The sequence below is a fragment of the Peromyscus eremicus genome, chromosome 8a, assembly GCF_949786415.1.
Source record: "Peromyscus eremicus chromosome 8a, PerEre_H2_v1, whole genome shotgun sequence".
NCBI lineage: Eukaryota > Metazoa > Chordata > Mammalia > Rodentia > Cricetidae > Peromyscus > Peromyscus eremicus.
In genome coordinates, this window is record NC_081423.1 from 99,286,327 (window position 1) to 99,308,417 (window position 22,091).

The 22,091-nt window shown below is 54.2% G+C and overlaps 1 protein-coding gene across 5 annotated transcripts in view; it reads left to right on the forward strand.

Moving 5' to 3' along the window:
* Septin9 (septin 9) overlaps nucleotides 1-22,091 on the forward strand; it is a 168,979-nt gene that overhangs the window by 118,635 nt on the left and 28,253 nt on the right. Inside the window, exon 1 of one of the 5 annotated variants that reach the window (XM_059272205.1) lies at nucleotides 19,150-19,274. The exons of the other annotated variants lie outside the window; for them this stretch is intronic. The gene's annotated coding sequence lies outside the window, so the exon portion shown is untranslated. Of the gene's footprint in view, nucleotides 1-19,149; nucleotides 19,275-22,091 lie in introns of those variants that run through there. 5 annotated transcript variants of the gene reach the window in all.

Below are 22,091 nucleotides of genomic sequence, written 5' to 3' on the forward strand. Positions count from 1 at the left end.
GTGCCAGTGGATAGAGGTGGGGAGAGGAGAGGGGGCAGTGTGGGCCCACTGCTACCAATCTGAGGGTGAGTCGGGAGGGCACAGAGGGAGGGAGAGGTTGTTCTGGAACCACAGAAGAGGCAAATAAATGTTGGTCGTGCATGCCTACAATCCCTGTGCTTGGGGAGCTGAGGTAAGAGAATTGTGAGTTTGAGGTTAGCTCGGACTATATAGAGACACACTACCTTAAAAAAACAAAAAAGCAAAAAAACAAAAAAGCAAGCACTACCACCGTCTCCCACACCCCCCACCACTCAGCAGGTCTTGTAGCAGGTTTGCTGTGGGTTATGGGATGTGCCTGCCTCACCCTCCTAGTGTGCCTGACAGATGTGGTGAATCAGTGTGTTTTTGCCACAGGGTTGGCTCTCATTCCCGGGCTTGGGGCCTCATCACTGTTAAGGATTCCAAGGCCAGGTGTGCAGGCGTGTGCTGTGGATGGTACTGTTTGCCCGGGGCAAGGGGAAGATGGTGGATAGGTACCTATGCCTCTCCGTTTGGTGTTCCCATACTGTACCTGCCCAGGCGACGCCGGCTCTGCTGTCACACTCTGTCCTGGTTCCACTGAGGAGTCTGTTGGGGCCACCTAGCACCCAGGGGCTGGTCACCTGGACCTGCCCAGGTCAGTATTTGGACCTGGACTTACCTCTTACTTATGTACTGAGCACTCTGATCGGCTCTGGTCTGTAGACTCTGCACCCTTGTCCAGGCCAAGCACGCCATTTGTCATCGTGGCGGCCACAGAACTAGCCTTTCATCCCTGCTTGCTAGTCATTGAGCCCAGCCATCTCCACTGTCTCCTCTAACACTCTCTGAAGTTTAGGAGGCCCAGAGAGGCAGAGTTGCTGGCAAGTGGTCACACAGCAGATACCTGGCAGTCATAGGATCCAAGCCAGACCTGTGACTTCCCAGACGTCTTGGGGAAAAGACATATGCAAGGAAGCCACGCAAAGGACGGTTGTGATAACCTTGTTTCAGATGCAGTGACCTGGTGCAGGCTGGACTGTCACCGAGTCCCAGCCACTTGTGGATATGCAGTCTTATTAAGTAAGAAACACAGAGCCAAATAAAGAGTTAAAAGCCCAAGAGTGACCTAGCGAATAGCCTTTAGCTTACCAGCCGCTGCCGTCCTTCCCCTGGGAAAAGAGACCTACTTCCTGTGTGTCTGTATTTTTCATTGACTTTCTGTTCTGCCTTCTCATTGGTTCTAAACCCAACCACATGACTTCTTTGTCACTGCCTGTCTATACAGACCTCCAGGTCTCTATGGTTGGTACTTGGATTAAAGGCGTGCATCACCAAGCTGGCTATGTCCTTGAACACACAGACTCTGCCTGCCACGTGATTGGATTAAGGGCGTGTGCTACCACTGCTAGACTTCTGCTAAATGGCTTGCTATTAGCTCTGACCCCCAGGCAACTTTATTTATTAACATACAAGTAAAATCACATTTCAGCACAGTCCCATTGTGGAGATGATGCTGTGGTTGAGAGAGTGGACTGTGATCTGTGTGTCCTTCTGTGCCCGCCTGCAAACTGGTGGTGCTTCCTTGAACCCTTTGGTCTCCTAGTATAGAAAGAGGGACTGAGAGTCCTAGCTGCGGCTGGTTGGACACCATGCTCAGGGGTCAGTGGCGCAGGCAGACCTGTGACTGTTCGTTTCCCTGTGTGGGCAGTGGCCTTGGGCTGCTGTGGTAGTAGGGTTAATGCCCTGCACACTGGTTTCTAGAAAGCATGTGTTCCTACCCATTCCTTACCTGTGAATCAGGCGTACAGTTCCTGCCAGCCTTCGTCTTAGCTAGAGGAAGAGACGGTTGACATTAGAGACAGGAGCTGCCCGAGTGAGGGGCAAGCCACCCTCCCTCAGCGTGGGCACTCCATCCCACCCTCCTCTTCTGGATCATCAGTCACTGAAGCTAGCAGGGTTCTAAAGAGTCCCTGGAGGGCTTGATCCAGAGGACTCCACAGATCTGGCCTAGGACAGCCTGCCCTTCTATGCCCTGGGGCTCCTTCCATGCCTGCATTTTTCCTGGGATTGTCATGCCTGCCTGGGTGGGGGAACCCCAGCAGGCTGTGGATGAAGCAGAGCATGTTGACACAAACCCTGGCTGAACCCCAGTGTTCTCTGCAGCCAGGGGTGGCTGTGCTGGAATTGGGAAAGGGACCACAGTGGCGCCTGCCCTACATCCAGTTCTTGGCTTTGGGGTAGTTCTGAGGAGTGATTCCCGTCTCACTGAGCTGCTGGAAGGCTTTAACCAGCTCTGCCCTGCCAATAGCGCTTCTTGCCATCTGCTCTTCGCCAGGCAAGGCAGGGGACAGACGCCAGGGCTGCTGGGAGTGCTGTCTTCTCACTGGAGAGGCCCTGCTTTTCATGATTATTTTGTTTCGAGACAGCACTCTGTAGACTAGGCTGGCTTCAGACTCAAGGCAATTCTCCTGTCTCTGCTGTGGGGTTGGAGCCATGCATCATCACAGTCAGTATTTTTAATTCATTCATTTTTTAAATTTGAGATGGGCTTTCATGTAGCCCAGGCTGGCCTTGAACTTCTGATATCCCTACTTTCTCTGCTAAGTGCTGGGATTAACAGATGTGCACTGCCATGCCTGGTTGATGATTCATGTGTGTATATATTTTCACATTTATTTATTTGTGTGTGGGTGTACATGTGGACATCAGAGGACAACTTTGGGGAGTCAGTATTTGGGTTCTAGGGTCGCCAGCCCTTATTTTCTCTACTTTTTGAGATAGGGTCTCAATGTGGTTTTAGCTGGAATAGAACCTGTTACATACACCAGACTAGCTTTGAGCTTATGGTGATCCTCCTGCCTCTGCCTCCCAAGTGCTAGGATTACAGGCCTGTGCCACCATACCTAGCTTGGATTTTTAAATTTTATTTTAAATTCAGTTTAATTTGTGTTTGCTTGCTATATATTTTTTTTTTTTTTTGAAATTGTCTCTCGTAGCCCAGGCTGGCCTTGAACTCATTACATAGCTGAGGTTGTTACTGTGAGCTCCTGAATCTCCCTCCTCTACCTCCAGGTGCTGGGGTTCCATGCAGATGCATCACACCTAAGTGAACTCCCAGGCTTCTCTCTGGCATTCAGTGTCCCCTGGAGACGTTCCTTCTGTCCTTTCTGCTCAACTTGGAAACAAGTAGGCGTTTTCAGAAGAGGCCGTGGGTTCTGGGCCAGGCTGGTGTCTGCTATCCTGTGTTGGCCTGAGCATGACCTTTGTTGGGGGAGTCCTACCATGCTGCCCAACTCTGCCATAGGCCAGGTTCTTCCTGGAAACTAGACCCTAACCAAGGTAGATATCCCTTTGCAAAACAGGCTCATAGCAACACCTGTTCCTGAGAGCATGAGGAGGAACAGATGAGTTCAAATGACATGGACTCGGAATAGGCTGTCAGACTGAGTGTCGGGTCTGTTATCATCATGGCCACCAACAAAAGCAGCAAATACTCCATCTTGTTCTCCTCCTCATCAGGCATTTACCCTTCCATCCCTCTACTTGCCCATGCATCCATCCATTTATCTATCCATCCATTCATCCATTAGTCCATCCACCCACCCATCTGTCCATCCACCCATCTATCCATCCACCCATCTGTCCGTCCGTCCGTCCATCTATCCATCCATCAGTCCATCTGCCCACCATATGTCCATCCATCTGTCCATTCATTCATCCATCAGTCCATCTGCCCACCCACCCATCCATCCATCCATACATACATACATACATACATACATACATCAGTCAATCCACCCAGCAAAGGCTCCAGCGTTTGAGCGAGGCTCCCAGCTGAGATGTGGGAGTGGCGAGCCACAGAGACAGAACAAAGCCCCGCTCCCTGGCTTCCTGTTTCCGATTGGAATGTGAAGTTCTTGGAGACTGATCCTTGCTGTGTCACCTCTGTCCTTGTGGTGGGTGGACAGAGGAAGGCTCTCTTGCTGTGTGTCAACATTTAGTTGTTTAACCCTTCTGTGTCCCAGTTCCTGATTTCACAGATGGGAGCGGTAGAAGCAATGAGTGGGACTTAGGGTCTCAGGGGTGGCGTGAGGCACCAGAAACAGTGGCAGTAAGTTTCCCTTCTCAGTGTATTCTTGGATCTGAGGATGTAGACAACCGACGAGGGACTGAATGCTTTCCCTGGAAGCCTTCGAGAGGGAATGGACGTGGCCACGGGATGAAGCTGCTGACTTGGAACTTGCTGTTGCCGTCACAGTCTCCATCCTCACAGGGGGCCCTGTCCCTTGACTCTGAGAGGGGACTGTCCACCAAGGCACTGCTGACTCAAGTCAGAAGAGCCCCTCCCTCCCCAGAGCTCCCACCCCCCTTAGCTGAGCCAACTGGATGTGTTAGGCTCCCAGCAGCAGAAAACTGGGCTCCAGATGGCTTCCACTAAAAGAGAGTTTGTTGAAGCTCAAAGTGATCTGTCCCTGAACCCAGGCAGCCCAAGGGTGTTAGGGAGGACCCCTTCCTTGTGTCCTTGGCCACTGGGCCCATCCTTTCTCTGGAGTTCTTCAACAGCCAGAAGACCCTCTGGGAAGCAGAGGGCACGCAGCTGCTGCCCATTGTCGGACACCAAGACTGAAGTGCAGGCAAGGGGTTCCCTAGCACATGAGGGGCGGAGCAAGAGAGGCAGGGCAGCGTCTGCTCAGAGGGCCACCCTGTAATGGGGCGCAGGGCAAGGCCCCCTTTGCTCTGGCCAGATCTGTGCCAACTGCTTGTGTAGCCGCCAGAAGGCACAGCCACCAGCTGCTTCCTCGTCACCCTCGAGCCTGGCACGGCCTCCTCGGAAGCAGCAGCTGTGCCCTGCACTGACCCATCGGCTTTCTAGGGCCCGAGAGGGGTTGGGCTGAGACTCAAGTGTGACCAGCTGCCCACGGTGGCTGAGAGGCTGACACCATGGGGATGAGTGTGCAAAGGAAGAGAAGCACTGGCGTGGTGGTGGCTGGTCCCCGGCGTCCACGGGGATCCCTGTCTTTTCCTCCTCACGGGGTCCTCAGCCCAGGTGCTGGCCTTTCACGTTGCCCATGTGGTTTTCTACGCCACACTCTCCCTCTGCACCTATTCCCTCTTCCCTCTTCCCATATGGTAGTAATTAAGCCCTTCCTTCAGCTGAGGAGGCCCCTTACCTAGAGGAAATGCCCCGTGGGACTTCCAGCACCATCTCGGCCTCCTTTACTTTGTGTGTTGGCAAGGCCAGGCCACAGCTGTGACCTGTGTACCGGCATTGTCCGCAGCTCCCAGGTTTGGCTTTGGTGGGCTGGTGCACCATGGGATGACTGCAGGAGGCCTGAGCTGTGACAAGGTCCTTCCCTCCGCATTGGCCTGCTGTCTGCAAGCATTGCTTTGACATGAGCATGTTGCCTAGAGCAAGATTGGTGGCGGGTGTGTGTGTGTGTGTGTGTGTGTGTGTGTGTGTGTGTGTGTGTGTGTTTGGGGGTGTTGTGCTCAGCCTCTGACCTCAGCATTGGCCAGCAGTGTGGCTTGGGACATGTGCCGTAACGTCTCTGTGTTTTATTTCACTTCAGTCACCTCTCAGGATGGCTGGCGGCGGGGCTGCAGAGGCTGCCGAGGGTCTCCAGAGCTTCGTGGCCTTGCTAACCCTTGTCTGGGTGTGTGGAATGCAGCCCGTCAACTCCTAATGGGCCACGTGCTTTCCTCCTGGTGGGCCAAAGCATGTGGCCCCTGGAGGTGGAAATGTAAGGACAGCCCTGTACACTACAGGCTCAGGTCCCAGGCTGCCCTGGGCTCCGTGGCTAGAACTGGAGTTGGGGAGAGAAGTGTGGGCTTGAGGAGGTCAGAGGGTGATCACGAAACATCCTCGCATCCGGACACTGGTACAGCCCCAGGGGTCCCTGTGGTCTCTGACTCAGAGAGAGGTCACCTCCCGGAACTGAGACTGGATTCCAGCTGTGGCTGCTGCTACAGAAGACAAGGCTCAAAGGAAGCAGGGCCTTACCCTTGGCTGCCAGACAGTTGCCCCTCCAAGCACTAACCAAGCCAACTCTGATGAGCTCCTGACATGAGACAAGGTCTATCGTTTTCAAGTGGCCGGGGGGTAACTAGAACTTTCTGTGGCCCCAAAGTGTCCTAGGGCCCCATACCTCAAGTGAGTACTTCATTGAGTCCATCAGCCCGGCCATGTTGGTCCTTGCCATTATTAGCATTTCACAGAGAAAGAACTGAAGGCACAGAGAGGTTAAGTAACTCCTCTAAGAACACACAGCTGTTGGTTAAGGCAAATGATTAGCTTGAATTTGGATCTCTTCCCTACCCATTGTCACCTGCTTATCGGTGGAGAGCCTTTGCTGTAGGATGTGGTTATCAATTTCACAGTTGTCTCTGTTCCGGTGGCATGCACCTTTGCTGGGATCAGGAAGCCTTGAGGATGTGCCTTGCAGGAAAGGGTTAACACAGCCCTCCTCCCCAGCTTTCCCAGGGCCAGGGCCGGAACAGAGGGGCCTTATCTGCAGAGGAAGGGTGGGTGGGTGTGGGACTCTGCAGGCCCCTCTCCACCTCAGCTCCAGCACCTTCTGTGGGCCAGCTGTTGAGAGCACAGAAGGCGGAAAGGAGGGAGCCAGTCAATGTGGGATTCATTACTGGGGTTGGGCAGAGGAGAAGTCTCCTGAGGTAGGATGGGGGTGGGGCCTCCTGGAGAAGAGGTCTAGATGCCACAGTGAATGGGGGAAGGGAGGGTCCCCCACTTCCCCTCTTTCCTTTTCCTGTGCTGGAGTCGCTCCCTGCAGGGGTATGGCCTGGCCTTTTCGGCCCCTGACACCTACAGCCTGTTGGGCTACAGCGGCCCCGTGGGTGGCGGCTAGGCAGAGGGGGGCGGGCATCAGTTCCTCTGTCTTGGGAGTAACTGAAAGCCGCTGGGCCTTCCTGCAGCATTGGGCTAACCCCAGGAGAAGGCCTGGGCGCTGTGTGGGGCAGAGCTGAAGCAAGTTCCAGCTGCATGGCGTGACTACACCTGTAATCCAGCACTTGGGAGTCCTGGCCTACAGAGCTGGGTTCCAGACTAGCCAGGGCACTGGTGGTGGTGGTGGGGAGAGGGGGAGAACGAGAGAGAGAGAGAGAGAGAGAGAGAGAGAGAGAGAGAGAGAGAGAGAGAGAGAGAGAGAGAGAGAGCTCCCAAGTGCCCATACATTGGAGGAAGAAGAGTGGGTTAGGGGTTCTAGAAGCCTTGTTTGTGCTGAGGAGTGAATATAGGGTACAGGGCTAAGGCACCCTGGATGAGACTCAGGCACACATAGGTTGTATAAAAACAACCTGTAGGAAAATAGGCCCAGAGTGACAAAGTAACTTTTCTGAGGTCGCACAACCCATCTTTGATGCCTCCCTCAGGCAAATGGCGGATGCTGTAGTTCAGAGCTCCTTGGCCACATCTCAGCCACTCAGCCCCTGCAAGGCTTGATGCAGAAGTGGTTGGAAGGCTAGAGACAGGGAGAAGTGAGACAGCCCTGGCCAGGAGCAGAGCATTGCACTGCCCCACCCAGACTCTGGGGAGTCAGTGAGCAGGGCTGGGAGAGGCTGTCCCCCACTCCCATGAAGGAAGGCGACATTTGTTCTCCGGGGTCTCTCAGGTCGGACCTGAGGCCTCCCTGTCTGTGATGGATGAGGGGAGGGGCTTCCCAAGGTTCCAGTGAGGGTCCTCCAATAGGTCAGCAGTCATCTACCAGCAGGCCATCGCCACACCAGCAGAGCCCTGAGAGCCCAGTGGAGCCTGAGGTACTGACATATCCAGAGTAAATGTTTGTAGGGAGGATCTCTCTCTGTCTCTGTCTCTGTCTCTCTCTGTCTCTCTGTCTCTCTCTCTCAAGATTTATTTATTTTTATTTCATGTGTATTAAGCACTACATGCTTGCCTAAGGCCCACAGGGGTCAAAAAAGGGCATCAGATCCCCTGGAACTGGGGGATCTGAGTAGATCACGACAGGTGTGAGCCGCCATGTGGATGCTGCAGCCAGTGCTCTTAACTACTGAGCCGTCTCTCCAGCCCAGGGGACTTCTTAAAAATTACTCATTTGCTGGGCGGAGATGGTGCATGCCTTTAATTCCAGCACTCGGGAGGCAGAGCCAGGTGGAACTCTGTGAGTTCCAGGCCAGCCTGGTCTACAGAGCGAGATCCAGGACAGGCACTAAAATGATACAGAGAAACCCTGTCTCGAAAAGCCATAAATAAATAAATAAATAAATAAATAAATAAATAAATATTCATTTTTAAAAATTATTATTACTATTATTGTTAGTGTGTATGTGTGTGCCCACATGTGCACATGCCATGGCATAGACATGGAGGTCAGAGGACAATTTTGTAGGGTCAGCTCTCTTTCCATCTTTATGTAGGTTCCGGGACTTGAACTCAGGTCACCAGGCTGATGCCGCAAGCACTTTACCTGCTGAGCTGTCTCACTGCCCTGGGCCTCACTGTCCTCCAGGTACATCCTCCCACATACCTGTGGACCTGCACCTCCTGCCCACGGAGCAGCCAGGCCCCTGAGGAAGCATCTTCCAGGGCCATGGCCCAGGTCGGAGGTCACATTGGGAGCCACCAGCGTGTGCTGGATGCTGACTAATGGCGATTCTTTTTTTTTTGTTGGGGGAGGGGGGCAGGGAGACAGGGTCTCACTATGTAGTTCTGGCTGTCCTGGAACTCACTGTGTAGAGATACGCCTGCCTCTGCCTCCTGAGTGCTAGAGTTAAAGATGTGTGTCACCACACTGGCTTACTCTAGTACAGAAAAAAATTTCGCAAATTAGAGTTGATGTTTATTAAGACTTTATCTCGGGTTTGAGCACGGGTCTACAGTCGGGGGTGTGGGCTAGTCAGGAGGGCCTGCTCAGGTGTCTTTCTGATGGTTATGGATATGGGTTTGTGGGGAAGGAGCTGAGGTGAGATCACAGTGTGGCTTCACGGGTGCCGTAGATGGGGTTAACTGACAAACGGTCACCAGGTCACTGCAGGTACTCCTCAGTTAAGATGGTTTATATTGTAGGTGGACTCCACAGTCTTGTTTGTGAGAGTCCCGGAAATTTGGGGGTTCACTCCTGGGCACAGAGCCGGGCCATACTCAAAGGGCGTATACGCTCAGGCCTGAAGCATGTCTCGTTGCTATTTTAGCATTCTTGTTCGAAAATATCTCTCTATAAAAAGAATGTGGTCCCCCTGTTAAACCCGGCATTGCAATGTTGTTAATTGTGCAGAAATTTTGAACCGGAGACTGCAGACTCCTCCAGAGGGAGGAGGGCTCCCTCCCGCAGACTCCAGAGGGAGGAGGGCTCCCTCCCTCCCACTGTCTCCTGGCTTTCTGTCCTGCCTGCATCTCATCCAGCGTGTCCTGGCTGAGGACCCACAGCAGCTGCTCACTGTATGATGTGCAGGGCTGTAGCTGCCCATGGGTAGGGTGCTCAGGTGCTCATGGGATACGCCCTGCATGTGGGTGCCTCCCCAGGGGACCGAGAGGAGAGATGGTGAGGTGAGAGGCACTTTGAGACAAAGGGACTGGTGGATGGTCCCAGATCTGTACTGAGCACTGCTCCAGATGTCATGCACACACCCCACACAGCAGCAATGAGGGTGTGACATACCACTCCTCATCTTAGAGGAGCAGGGATTAGAGTCCAAGCGGACGACTCAGGTCTGTGGTCCCACCCTTACATGTCTACTGGGATCAGAGTTGCTGTGGCCGCGCTGCCAAGCCTGGGGTGTGAGACTAAAGCCTGCTCCCTGGGGGTTACTGGTGGAGATGCTGTTACACAGCCCAAAGAAGAGTACCCTGGGAGATGCACAGGGCCTAATGCCACTCAAGGGTCCTTCGGAGCGGGAGGTGTGTCCCAGAGTGCAGTGTGAGAAAGGCCAGGCCGGAGGAAAAGGGAGGACCCAGAACCAGGAAGTTCAGGTAGAAAAGGCCAGAAAACAGATTCAACCCCGGATTCTCCAGTGAGGAGTGGCCTGTGGACACCTTGACCTAGTTTACCTTCTGGCCCCTGGCTCAGGGAGATGACACACCACAGTCTCTCTCACCACTGAGTCACCAAGTGCATGGACCATTTGCCACAGTGGTGACAACCGGAAACACACAGCCAGGGAGGTGATTCCATTCTGGACCGCCTGAAGGAGTTCTCTGGTGTGGCTGCAGCACTGGAAGATTCTAGATGCTTTTAGATTCTGCCAGCTCAGGCTGGAAGAAAGTTCTCCCTCCCACCTCTAGTGGGAAAGAAACTGGGAACAAAACTGTTAGTTCCTCTTTCCACAGATGGAGGTGAGGGTGGGCTGGCCACCTGCTTCCTTTTGTCTCCTGTGTGCTTTTCAGACTCAGGATTATATTCCCAGGGTCATGCGAAGGGCAGAGCCCCGACTGATTTCCAGTTCCTCCTCTTCAGTGTTCTCCCTGCAGTGTGAAGGCCCCAGGACGGCAGTGTGAGCAGACCTGAGGCCCGTTTGCCCCTCCTCCCCGCACCAAGCGTGCTGTGGAATACTGCTGGCTCCTCTGGCCGGAGATGCTGGGCCTGAAGCAGGAGGTGCTCTTGGCCCAGTCCTCCCTTCCCTGGGAGCTTGCAGAGCCAGGTTCTTGCCTGTGACCATAAGTCAGTCTTTGAGCTGAATGCGTGTGGATGGAGCAGCTACCTGCTGCCCAGCCTCTGTGACCATCTTGTCCTGGACTGGACATGCCAAGGGGCACTCTGACGCTTGCCATCGCCCGTGTCTCCAGCTTCCTACTTGCCCCTCTTCTTCCTCCCAGAGACCCTGGAGTGGCTTCCTTACGGCTTTCAAAGGCCTTTGCCCCGTCAAGTCCATCGAGTGTGAGGGCTACTTCCCAGGGAGGTCTGGATTTCGGGACTCTTGCTGTTCTTAAGTACCACAGGCCCTGGCCAGGAGCTACAAGCCACCATCTGCTGTCACTTCATCTTGTCTCTTTCAGCTGTGCATGGCGCATGCGTGTGTGTGTGTGTGTGTGTGTGTGTGTGTGTGTGTGTGTGTGTGTTCCTGTGTGTTCATGTGGCGGCTAGAGAAGGATGCTCTGTCACTCTCTCCCTGATTCCTTTGAGAAGGTCTCTCACTGAGCCTGGAGCTGGGCTGGCAGCCAGGGCCCTCCCACAGCACTGGGGCCCATGTGACCTTTCATGTCGGTGCTGGGGATTCAAACTCAGGTCCTCGTGTTCTTGCAACAAGTGCTCTTACCTGCTGAGCCATCTTCTCAGCCTCTCATCTTGACTTTGTGTTAGGCCTTGTGTCTGTGAGGCACCCAGAGCCCTGGCCTTTGTACGTGGGGATAAAATCCTCACAGTGCTGACAGTGTTAACATGAATCTCGGGGAAAACATGCCCAGAAGACCTTTTGCACGCGACATCGCTGTCTCAAGCACCGACACGCAAAGCAGGCAGGCAGCAGTAGTTTCTGCCTACTCCATCCTTGTAGCCGGTAGCCACTCCTTTCTTCCCAGCTGCCGGTGACCACGCCCTCCACCCTCCTCCAGCCCAGGAGGCTCCTGCTCAGGAGGCTGCTGCTCTGTTTGCACAGGCCATCTTTCCTCTCTCCCTGGTGTCCCTCTTCCTCGTTAGTAAGCGAGAATCCCCGTCTTAGAGATGAGCATGCTTGCCCAGTTAGAATTCTCACACACCTTGGTAGCTCATAAACAGGATCAGTATCCCCATGCCAGCGAGCATCTTGCACAAAGGTTACCCAAGGGGGAGGTGTGGAGTGTCCCAGCTCTGAATGACACTGTCCCCCTCGGGTCTCAGCACGCTCAGCCAATCTTAGCACAACTCTTAGAAGTGTGTATGCCCACATTTGGTCCTAAGCCAGCAGTTCTCAATCCCAGCTACACATTAGAGACTTCCTGGATGACAGGTAATACTTCTGGGGTTCCCCCCACCATAGGTGGAGGTCCCACTCCCTGTAATTACATGGAGAATGCTATGCTGTTCAGATTGAGAATCGGGCCTTGCTGAGCCTATTTTTAGAAGCCAAATGAACTTGCCTTCTGTGCTCCCCCTCCCCATCACCTGGGCCTGGGGTGCCATCGGAAACACCAAAACAGTTAAAATCCAGCATCTAAGGACCTCAGGTGTGTGGGTTCTGTCCTGACTGCAGGGTGGGGAGACCAGGAGCTTCGCTGACAGCAGCCTGGAGTACCCAGCCTGCCAGTCTCCTCTTGGTGCCGAGGAGCCCACAGGGCTGGACATCTAGGTGCTTTGGGACTCGTCTTTGTCGTGGAAATCTGTGGGTCTGGTGGGTTTTCGGCTGCATTTGGTTGGGGTGAGGTGAAGGGCCTGAGGGAGGGGGTGTCAGAGGCTGGAACTGATCTGCAAGGTAGGGTGGTGGTCACAATGAAGTACGAGAGTTGGCTGCGAACACCAGGGTCACACTTTAGGCTGACCTTTAATCCCAGCACTCAGGAGGCAGATACAGGCAGATCTCTGTGAGTTTGAGGCCAGCCTGGTCTACAGAGTGAGTTCCAGTACAGCCAGGACTGTTACACAGAGAAACTCTGTCTCAAAAAAAAAAAAATAAAAAAAGATAGCACAGAAGACACATGGCTGATACAGCTTTTGTGTGTTTGAGACAGTCTTGCAATGTAGCTCAGGCTGGTTTCAAAACTCAATCCTCCTGCCTCGGCTTGTCACATGCTGGAATCACAGGTGTGCATCACCAAGGCCTGCAGTTGGGTGCTGCTCTCTGATGGGAGTGTGGCGAGGCTTCTTAGAAAGGAGGAAACAGGCCCATCCGGCCCTGTGGTTATCAAGGAGACCAGGAGGGGGCAGGGCCTGTGGAGTCGTGGCAAGTCCTCCAAGCCATGGAGGGACCCAGGTTGGGGGTGGGGGCATGTCACCCGTGGTGGTGAACATAGAGAGGGCTTCCTGGAGGTAGTAATGTCTGAAAAAAGGAGTACCAGTGTTCTTAGAAACCAGTGCAGGCTGAGGTTCGATGTGCCAGGGTGCAGGAGTACTCAGCCCAAGGAAGACTCCGCTGTGGCACAGGAAGTTGTATGAGAAAAGGAGGAAGACAGGAAGTAGACTGCAGTGAGGGATTGAGGAATGGATATTACCACCAGCTGCATGGGGTGTGGCAGGAAGGGGCAGCTGTCACACTGGAAAAGCTAAGCATTAGGGCTGGAGGGGCAGGGCATGGGCAGCTGAGGCTGGGATCTCAGACATGTATGTCCTGGACCATAGAGAGAGGAGGGGTGTGGCCCGAGAGCCACCTGGAGAGATGGGTTGGTGCTGGGAGGGGCTTGGAACCAGAACCGTGAAGGAGGCAGAGGGGAGGTCGCCCCAGGGAGCCACGTTGAGAAGTGAGAGGGAAATAGGTCCCAGGAAGGGTCCTTCAAGGAAGGGCTGTCCTCAGGATTGGTGAGCATGGATGGAGATGGGCCATAAGGAATCCTCCAGAGCCCTGGAGATGTGTGGTGGACAGAGGCCAGATGGCCAGGGCCGAGAAGTGAGTGGGCCAAGAGGTCGGGCTGTAGAGAATCAACAGTTGGAAGAGGGCATCATTGGTTCACCTGGGCCCAGACGGGGACCTGCAGTGGCACCTGACGACCCCAGGACCCATTGTAAGCCACTGTCTGCGGTGGTGACACACTTCCCAGGGACCTCTCCCTCCCTAGTGCCACTTACACCTGCCTCGGGCCTTCCCTCAAGGCCACTTGGCAGGCTGTTTCTTGCAGCTTTTGGTGGTATAGGAGGCACATGAATGGCCCCCAGGGCGCCCATACATGCCACACAGCATATTGACAAGTGCCAGCCCTGCCCCTGTCCGCCCCCCCCCCCCCCCACAGAGCCTCAGAGGGGCAGGAGGGATATTTTTCTTGGCATTTGGTTGAAAGCATCTGCTGTATTTGTGAGCTGTTGCCTGGGTAGATGGAAGGCAGTTGGCAGGAAGGTGACCTTTGTGCAAGCCAGGTGCCTATTGGGAGAGAACAGGGCGCGCACGTGTGTGTGTGTGTGTGTGTGTGTGTGTGTGTGTGTGTGTGTGTGTGTACCACACTCACACATGTGCATACATCCCTCTTTTCTGCTGTCTTGATGCTGTGTATAGAGTGGACTGTGGGTGTCCTTTGCTTCCTGGCAGGTGTCAGCCTCTGAAATGGGTCTGTATTGGGCTCATCTTCTCATTGGCTTCAGAGGAGGTGGAACCCCTACTATCACCAAGAAGGACTGTGGATGCTGCTCCCACCAGGCCAGCATGGGCAAGGACTCAGTAGGGGGCTTTTTTCAGCCATCACACATTGGCCAAGTGCCTAGCAAAGGGTAGGGGCTTCCTCTGCCTTAGGGTGAGGCTTGTTGGATGTGGACCAGGCTTGGGAATATCCCAGGAGTCCACTCAGGAGCCAGAAGGATGGCATCCCTGCTGCACTGCTTGAGAGTGTACCTCCCTGCCTGCTAACCTTTAAGTTCTGTGGATCAAAGGGGCTAGAGGGGGCGCATTAGCTTCCTGTGGCTGGTAAAGTAAGTGCCCAAACCATGCAGCAACAGACAGTGACCGTGTTAGGGTTATGAAGAACTGAAATCTAAACAGGCCCACAGGACTGATGCCAAAGTTGGGTTCCTGCAGAAGGCTCCAGAGATCTGTCCCTGGTCTCTTCTTGCTCTGGTGGCTGTTTACATCCCTTGGCTTGTGGAGCTACATTGATCTCTGCCTCTGTCACTTTATGGTCACCTCATATCCTGTGATCAAACCTCCTGTGTCTCCTTCTGGTCAGGACATCTGGGTCACTCTTCATGTCACTGTCTGTATTCAGATCCAAAAGTCGCCTGGTCATGTAAAGTTACTGCACCCTTCAGGCCACGAACAGGACGTTGGTCATCCTGGTGTGTCTCAAAACATTATAGTTCTAAGGCATAAAATGCTAAAATAAATTGGGTAAAGAAAGGAAAAAAACAATACATTTAATTCTTTAAAAAAGTTTTTAAAGATATAGTCTTATGTATTGCCCAGGCTTTCTTCCAAGGATAACCCTGAATGCTAATCCTCCTGCCTCCACCTCAAGTGTTGAGATTACAGTTACTTGCCACCACAGCTGGGTTATGTGGTGCTGGGAGATTGAACCTATGGCTCTATGCATGCCAGGTGAGCAGCCCACAGACCCAGCTGAATCCTCAGTCCCACATTCAGTCACACACACGCACACACACACACACACACACACACACACACACTTCTAGCTGGTGTGGTGATGTACACCTGTCATCATGACCCCAGGGAGGCTGAGGCGAGAAGACCTAGAGTTTGAGGCTATCCCGGGCTGCCGATGCAGGTGGAATGTAAACGGGTCCCCCCACCCCCATCACCCCTGCTCCTAATGTAAGTGTTCTTCATGCAGCACAGCCAGCACCACTCTGCCAGCCTTCATCGCCACACAGTGGAAACCCCACATCTTAAGGAGCCAGCTCCATGTCAACCCCTCACCCTTGGCAGCCACTAGTCTGCTTTCTCTCTCTCTGGGAATTCTTTTTAAAGTGTGCTCCTATGTGACTTTAGAATAAATAAACACAGCTTGATGAGTTGGCTGTTGGAAGGATATACATGGGGCGGAAGCCAATGTGTGGATGGAGACCCAGGCTCCGGAAGGGCAGGAGTTGAAGTAGCCTGGGTGTCTGTCTGTCACCCCTCCTCTCTTGCTCTTTGCCTAGAGGTCTAGGCCTGAGTGTCTACTTGCTTTCTGAGTTCATTGTACATGACCCTGGGTAGCTTCCTCACCCCAGGTCTTCTGCATATCCAAGCTTTAGGATTTAGGGGCAATCTACTCAAAAAAAGTTTATGGCAACATGCAGTGAGTCAGGCCAGCAGCTGGCTCCCTGTGGGTTGGGCTAATCGTCCCACGTCCCTTCAAACAAGTATGAATGCAAAGAGACATCCAGTAGAGAGCTGATGGCGTCCTTGGCACAGTCTGCATGGTGTGTGGCCAGGCATTCACTGAGTTGATTCCTTATGAGAAGCTCTCCTTCCGAACAGTGAACTTGGGGACACTGCTCTGGGGTCTCTGTTTGAGACTGTCTCACATAGCCCAGGCTGGCCTCCAGCTCACTATGTAGCCAAGGATGACCCTGAACAACTCCTCTACAAGCTATGTAGAGGATTACAGGAGTGTGCCACCATGCCCCAAATATGCAGGGTTGAGCATCAAAGGCTTCATGCATATCAGGCAAGAGCTTTTCCAACATCACAACCTTTTTAAAAAGAGGCAAGGTCTCAGTTGGAGAGATGGCTCAGCAGTTAAGAACATTTACTGCTCTTCCAGAGGGCTGGGGTTTGGTCCCCAGCATCACATGGTGGCTCACAACCACCTATAACTTCAGTTCCAGGGGGTCTAACCCCCTTTCCTGGCCTCCTCAAGCACTGAACGCATGTGTGCACATGCTTGAAGGCAAAACACCCATACACATAAAATAAAAACAAATCTTTTTTTTTTTTTAAAGGACAAAGTCTCATGTAGACCAAGTTGGCCTTGAACTTGATATGTACCTGAGGTTGGTCCTGAATTCCTGATCCTCCTACCCTCCACTATGCCTGGCTCCTTAATACTCCTTAAAAATATTGATTGACTGACTGATTTCTTTAAAAAATTACTTGTGTGTGTAGGTGCATGCACATGAGTGCAGATGTGTGTGTAGGTGCATGCACATGAGTGCAGATGTTTGTATGTAGGCGCATGCACATGAGTGCAGATGTGTGTATGTAGGTGCATTCACATGAATGTAGATGCCTAGAGAGGCCAGAGAAGTCAGATCCCCTTGGAGCTGGAGTTACAGGCAGTTGTGAGCTGCTTGACATGGGTTCTGGGAACCAAACTCTGGTCCTCCTTCTGGAGGACCAATGTGTATGTTCCCCACCCTCCACCCCCCAGGTTTTTCAAGACAGGGTTTCTCTGTGTAGCTCTGGCTGTCCTGGAACTCAATCTGTAGACCAGGCTGGCCTCAAACTCACAGAGATCCGCCTGCTTCTGCTTCCCAAGTGCTGGGATTAAAGGCGTGCGCCACCACCTACCTACCACCGCCTGGTTCACAACATGTGCTCTTAACCACTGAGCCATCCCTCCAGTCCCTCAACATGATTTTACAGATGTATTTTTCAGTGGGCTGTGTCCTCTCTACCCCTAAATATGGCTTGACGATCTGGTTCTAGAAGTGACCAGGGTCTCCAAGAAGGCTTCTGGATCAATGGCTCTTCAGTAAGAAGAGTGACAGGGTACAGAGTACAGTCGTGCCCTCCTGTCCAGCACACAGGGCTGTCATGCCCCTGACACAAGGCTGATTGCATGAGAGTGTGCCAGAGGAGTCAGTCAGATGCATTCTGGACTCCAGCGTCTTGGCACGAAAAGGATGAAGTATGTGAAATATCTCTGCCATTTTCATGTTGATGACATCTTGAACTGATAATGTTTTGGCTCTGTGAGATCAATTAAAACAGGCCACATGATTCCTCACATTTTCTCCCTGTGGCAGCTAGAAGTTTAAGGCTCCATCTGTAACTTGCATCTTGGGCCTTGTGCCAGAGGGCTGGATGGTACTTGGGTTACGGTCAGGCTACTTCTCTGACTGGGAGAGCCGAGAACCTCCCCACTTGAAGATGGATGTCCTGTTTGGGAAAGCAACCCCTGAGAGCCCCTTATGCCCTGGGCACCCCCCTCATGATCTGGAGACCCCCATGTGATTGTGTTAGATGAGGGTGAGCAGCACAAGTCACCCTGTGCAGGGCACCCCCCGTGTGACTTCCCAGGCCTGGAATCTGGAGAGCAGGGGCTTGCCGGAGCTGCCCTCAGGGGGCCTTAGAGATCTGGGGGACTGTGTGAGGTTCAGGAGGAAGCCCTGTGCCCCCAGGAGGGGGAGCCAGTAGGGCAGTTGGTGGTCAGCTTTGACTTGGGTTGATAGGAGTCCCTCAACTGACTGCCAGGGGTTGGTGGCAAGAGGGTAGGAGGGAGTTAGGGAGGGAGAGCCCCTCCTGGTTTGAAGGGACCTGCTGTTTTAGCTGTGACTAGAGTTGGTGTATCAGCTCCAGACTGGGAAGGCAGATTCCAAAGATCTGCAGGATGGACCCGAGGCCTGCGTTCAGCTGGTAGGGTGGAGCTGGGCTGGGGATAGAATATGGAAGTGTGCATATACCAGGGGAGGCTTTGGGGCAGTTGTTCCTGCAGACAAGGGGATTGAAGTCACATGGGGAAATCTGTCACTGGCCCTGAGGCCCCTCCAGAGTTACTAAAGACTCCTCTCCACTTGAGCTAATTGCTCCCTGCTCTAAGCAACCTCCAGTCCCACCCCCAGCACTCCCAGTGTGGGAGCTGGCCTAGGGCCACCATGGCCATGCCTGAGCCTGGGAGTGACTCATTCCAGGTCAGAGGTTATGGGGTCTGGCAGATCCCATCATCCAGGCCCAGCCCCAGAAGTGTCAGCTCCTATCCTTTGGATCCCCTGGCCCATCACTCTCAGGGTCCCAGAACATCACAGGGGTCTGCAAGGAATGGGAGGAGACTCCTGACTCATTGCCCAGCCCCCAAGGAGGATCGGAGCGGTGGGAAGAAGAAGAAGGAGGCGTCAGAACACATTCGGAGTCCCTGAGGCTCCAGAGCAGAGAGTCAGGGTGAGCCCGCCCCAGCTCAGCCTCAGCCCCAGCCCCGGGTCCTTTGGTTGTAACCAGCAGAGCCCGCTCTAAGCAGGGTGGCTGTGCTGTCTCAGCTGCCCAGAGCCTCTGGGGGTCAGGGCTTTGGGAGAAGGCTGCCTGAAAACCAAGGTGCGTGCCTATTATCGACCGGGTGGGGGTGGAGCCAGGCCGGGTACCATGCGCTGGGTCAACGGAAAGCCATGCTTGCTGGGAAGAGGTCCTGTGGTTCTTGATTGACACAGACTTGGGCAAACACAGGTTAGAGGCTGGAGCTGCATGGCTCCAAGGTCCATACTGTGCACCCTGTCATTTTCCTCTTAGTGGCCCAGACTGCTCCTTGGTGTGTTGAGCGGAGAGGCCCTTAGGCTCGCCCTGCCGCTGTCGCCTGCAGCCGGTGCGCCTCTCCCCGCCTCCTCGTCCCCTTGCCCTGCCCCTCAGGGCAGTTCCCCATCTAGCCTCCCTCCGCGGGCCGTCCTGAGCCCTCCTACCTCTCTGCCCCACACTCTGGGAGGCTCCTTGTTCCGAGGCCACAAAGCCCCTTTGATCCTCTGCTCGGCTCCGAGCCATGTGACCCGGTGGGCGGGCCGCAGCTCTCCAGCGTCCAGGCAGCCCGACTTTCAGCTGCTGGGGTGAGTCCTCGCTCTTTGTTCTTCCAGCCTCTCACAGCTTGCTCCGGGGGCCTCCAGGTGGTGGGGCCCGCCTGGCCGGCCCCGATGGGTGCAGAGAGGCTGGGATCCAGGTCGCCCCGGGGCCTGGGGTTCTGGCTGGCAGTCCAGCCCTGGGTTCCTGGGAGAATGGGTGGCGGGATGCCGGGTCTCCACGCGGGAACCAGATTTTCGATCGCAGAATAGAAGAAAAAGGGGCTTTGTGTGGTCACAGCTATCTCTTTGTAAATGTTTGGCCAACTCCTCTGAGTGATGGGGAGTGTCTTGGAGCACGTTGCCTCCGCAAGGGGCTTCTGATTTCCAGCCGGGGCAGGAACAGAGGTGAATTGGATGCTTCTAGCAAAAAATCTCTCCACATAGAGTTATCAGCTTCTAATAGTGGGCGGCTTCCAACGCTGACTGGAAATTAGTAACTGCCAGCTCTTAAAAGGTGGTAAATCAGCGACCACAGGGGTGACCTGTGATGGGGACACCACCGTCAAATGTATGTACTGTCTGTCGGCTTTGGGTTCTTGAGATGTGCTGAGCCCAGGAGGGTGTTGCTGGGTGGGGTGGGGGGTTGGTATGCATTTGTTTTGCTAGAGAATGTTCGATGGGGGTGTCTGCCTTGTGGAGCCATGTGTTGGAACCTGTCCTCTGTGTCAGAGCCAGGGCAGGAAGTGTCCTCCAGCAGGCTTTGCAGCTGAGACGATGTGAGGTACCCCAGCTAGCACAGAGAATGGTCGCTTGCACCCAAGCACAGAGGGACAGAGGCAAATCCCTGAAGACTGCCTAAGCTTCCGACCGACTGGATGCACCCCCACCCCCACCCCTGTTCTGAGGAAAAGCTGCTGGCTCTTGGACAGAGGTCTGGGGAGCAGCATGTCTGCTCCCCAAGAGAAGTGTGAGATTCCTTTTCTTTGAGAAAAATGTATCACCCGGAAGAAGCCCAGTAGCGGGTTCTGGCTGCTCTGTGTTGGGCAGAGTTGGAATTTGGTTCGGATCTCATGTGGAAAACCCGGAGGACAGCAGAGTTTCCTGGTGTAGGGCCTCCTTCATTCACACTTTGCTCCTAGCTTTATGGGGCTCTTGGGGCATTTACACACATGTCTATCACTCTCTTTGCCCAGCTTCCCTTGGCAGCCAGGGGGCTCCTTTTCAGCAAATAGGAAAAAATGTGCTTATTAAGCCTCCACCCAAGGTCTGTTTGGGAAGGTGGTTCATCCTTCTCTTTTTGGGTCTCTTTAGTGGTATGAGGTAGCCACAAAAGGCAGCTTCGAACTCACAGCCGTCCTGCTGCCTCAGCTTCCTGAGTGCAGGGATTAGAGGTGTGCATCACCATGCCTGGCCAGGACTCTTCGTTGTAAGCATTGCTCTCTGGGGATCCGAGTTGTGACTGACCTGGCCCGCCCCTTCAGTCCCCTGGTCATTTCTATATTGGGTCACCCCAGGTTCTGTTGCATCTACTGGAGTGCATTCCTGTGTCTACCGTGTGGCCCCTGTGGGCCATCATGGTGACACCTCAGCTGGTATGAAGAACCTACTGTGTGTGGGGTGGTGACAGCCCTAGGTGGAAGTCAGCTGCGGTGAGGAGGAGGCCGGATTCCCAGGGCCACATGTAGCAAGTGTGAGACAAGTCCCATTATGCCAGGTCCAGGAGGGAGCTTCTTGGGCCTTGGGAGCCCTCCAAGCACCAGATCCACTGTCCTTAGCTGTGAGAACAGCTCTGGGACATTGACACAGGAGCCCTCTACCCATTGGGCAACCACAATGCCTGTGCTCCCCGCCCCCACCCTTCCCTGCCACAGTATCGTCCCCAACTTCCTGTTGTGTCAGATAGGGTGGCTCTGCCGGGGCTGAGGCCCCCTTGTACAGAGAGGGCCCCACGGCCTGGGGCAGCACAGATTCTCTGCCTGTGTCAAAGGTCTAGGAAGCCAGCACTGAGGCTCCATTTCCGCTCTCCCAATCCTTCACACAGCACAGTCTCTCCTGGCTTTCCCACACCACCCCGGAAGTTTCTAGGCTCCCTCTCCCACTAGCTGACCCGGCGGCGTGTGGGAAGAACAGCTTTATTTTAATGCAAATAGGCCAAAAACCCAATGGCCACTGGCAGAGCCTAGGTGGGCCTCCTGCCTCCTTACCATCCCCCCTCACCGTCCTTACCATCCCCCTCGCTGTAGACTAGGCTAGTATTTGCCAGCCGAGCGTTAGGAAATGGCCTGGGAGTGGTGGTACCCCACTGAGAGGGTCCAACTTCCTACAGTTTGGTCTCTAGAGAAGTTTCAGGCCAACTCCCCCCTTAGCCAGGACACCTCTTCAGACTCTGCCTTCCGCCTTTAAACTTTGATTGTTTATTGAGCACCGCTGTGTTCCTTGGGCAGGTAGAGACCTGCCCTCGGGAGCTCCAGAGCCTTGGACTCCTTCCCAAGGACGACTTGTCAGGGTGGCTGCTGTGTGTTTTGTGAGTGGACGGGGGGGGGGGGGGGGGGGGGGCTCCTACCTGCATGTGAGGAGGTGGGCATTTGTGCACTCCACACCCGAGACCTCCTGCAGCTGCCTTGAATCCCACCCCACCCACACTTGGCTGCATGCTGAGCCCGCCTTGGTGCCCGAGGCTCCCATGGCTCACCTGTCTCTTTCCTAGAACTGTTCTCTGCCATGCACCCTGAGGAGCACACCGTCTCGGGCTGTGAGCCTGGTAAAGAGGGCTTTGTACTAAGGGCCGGTGGACCTGGTCTCGGCTTCCTGCAGCCCCTCCCAGCCTCTGTCCTCACTCCTCTGGTTGCACTGCCCAGCTCTGCA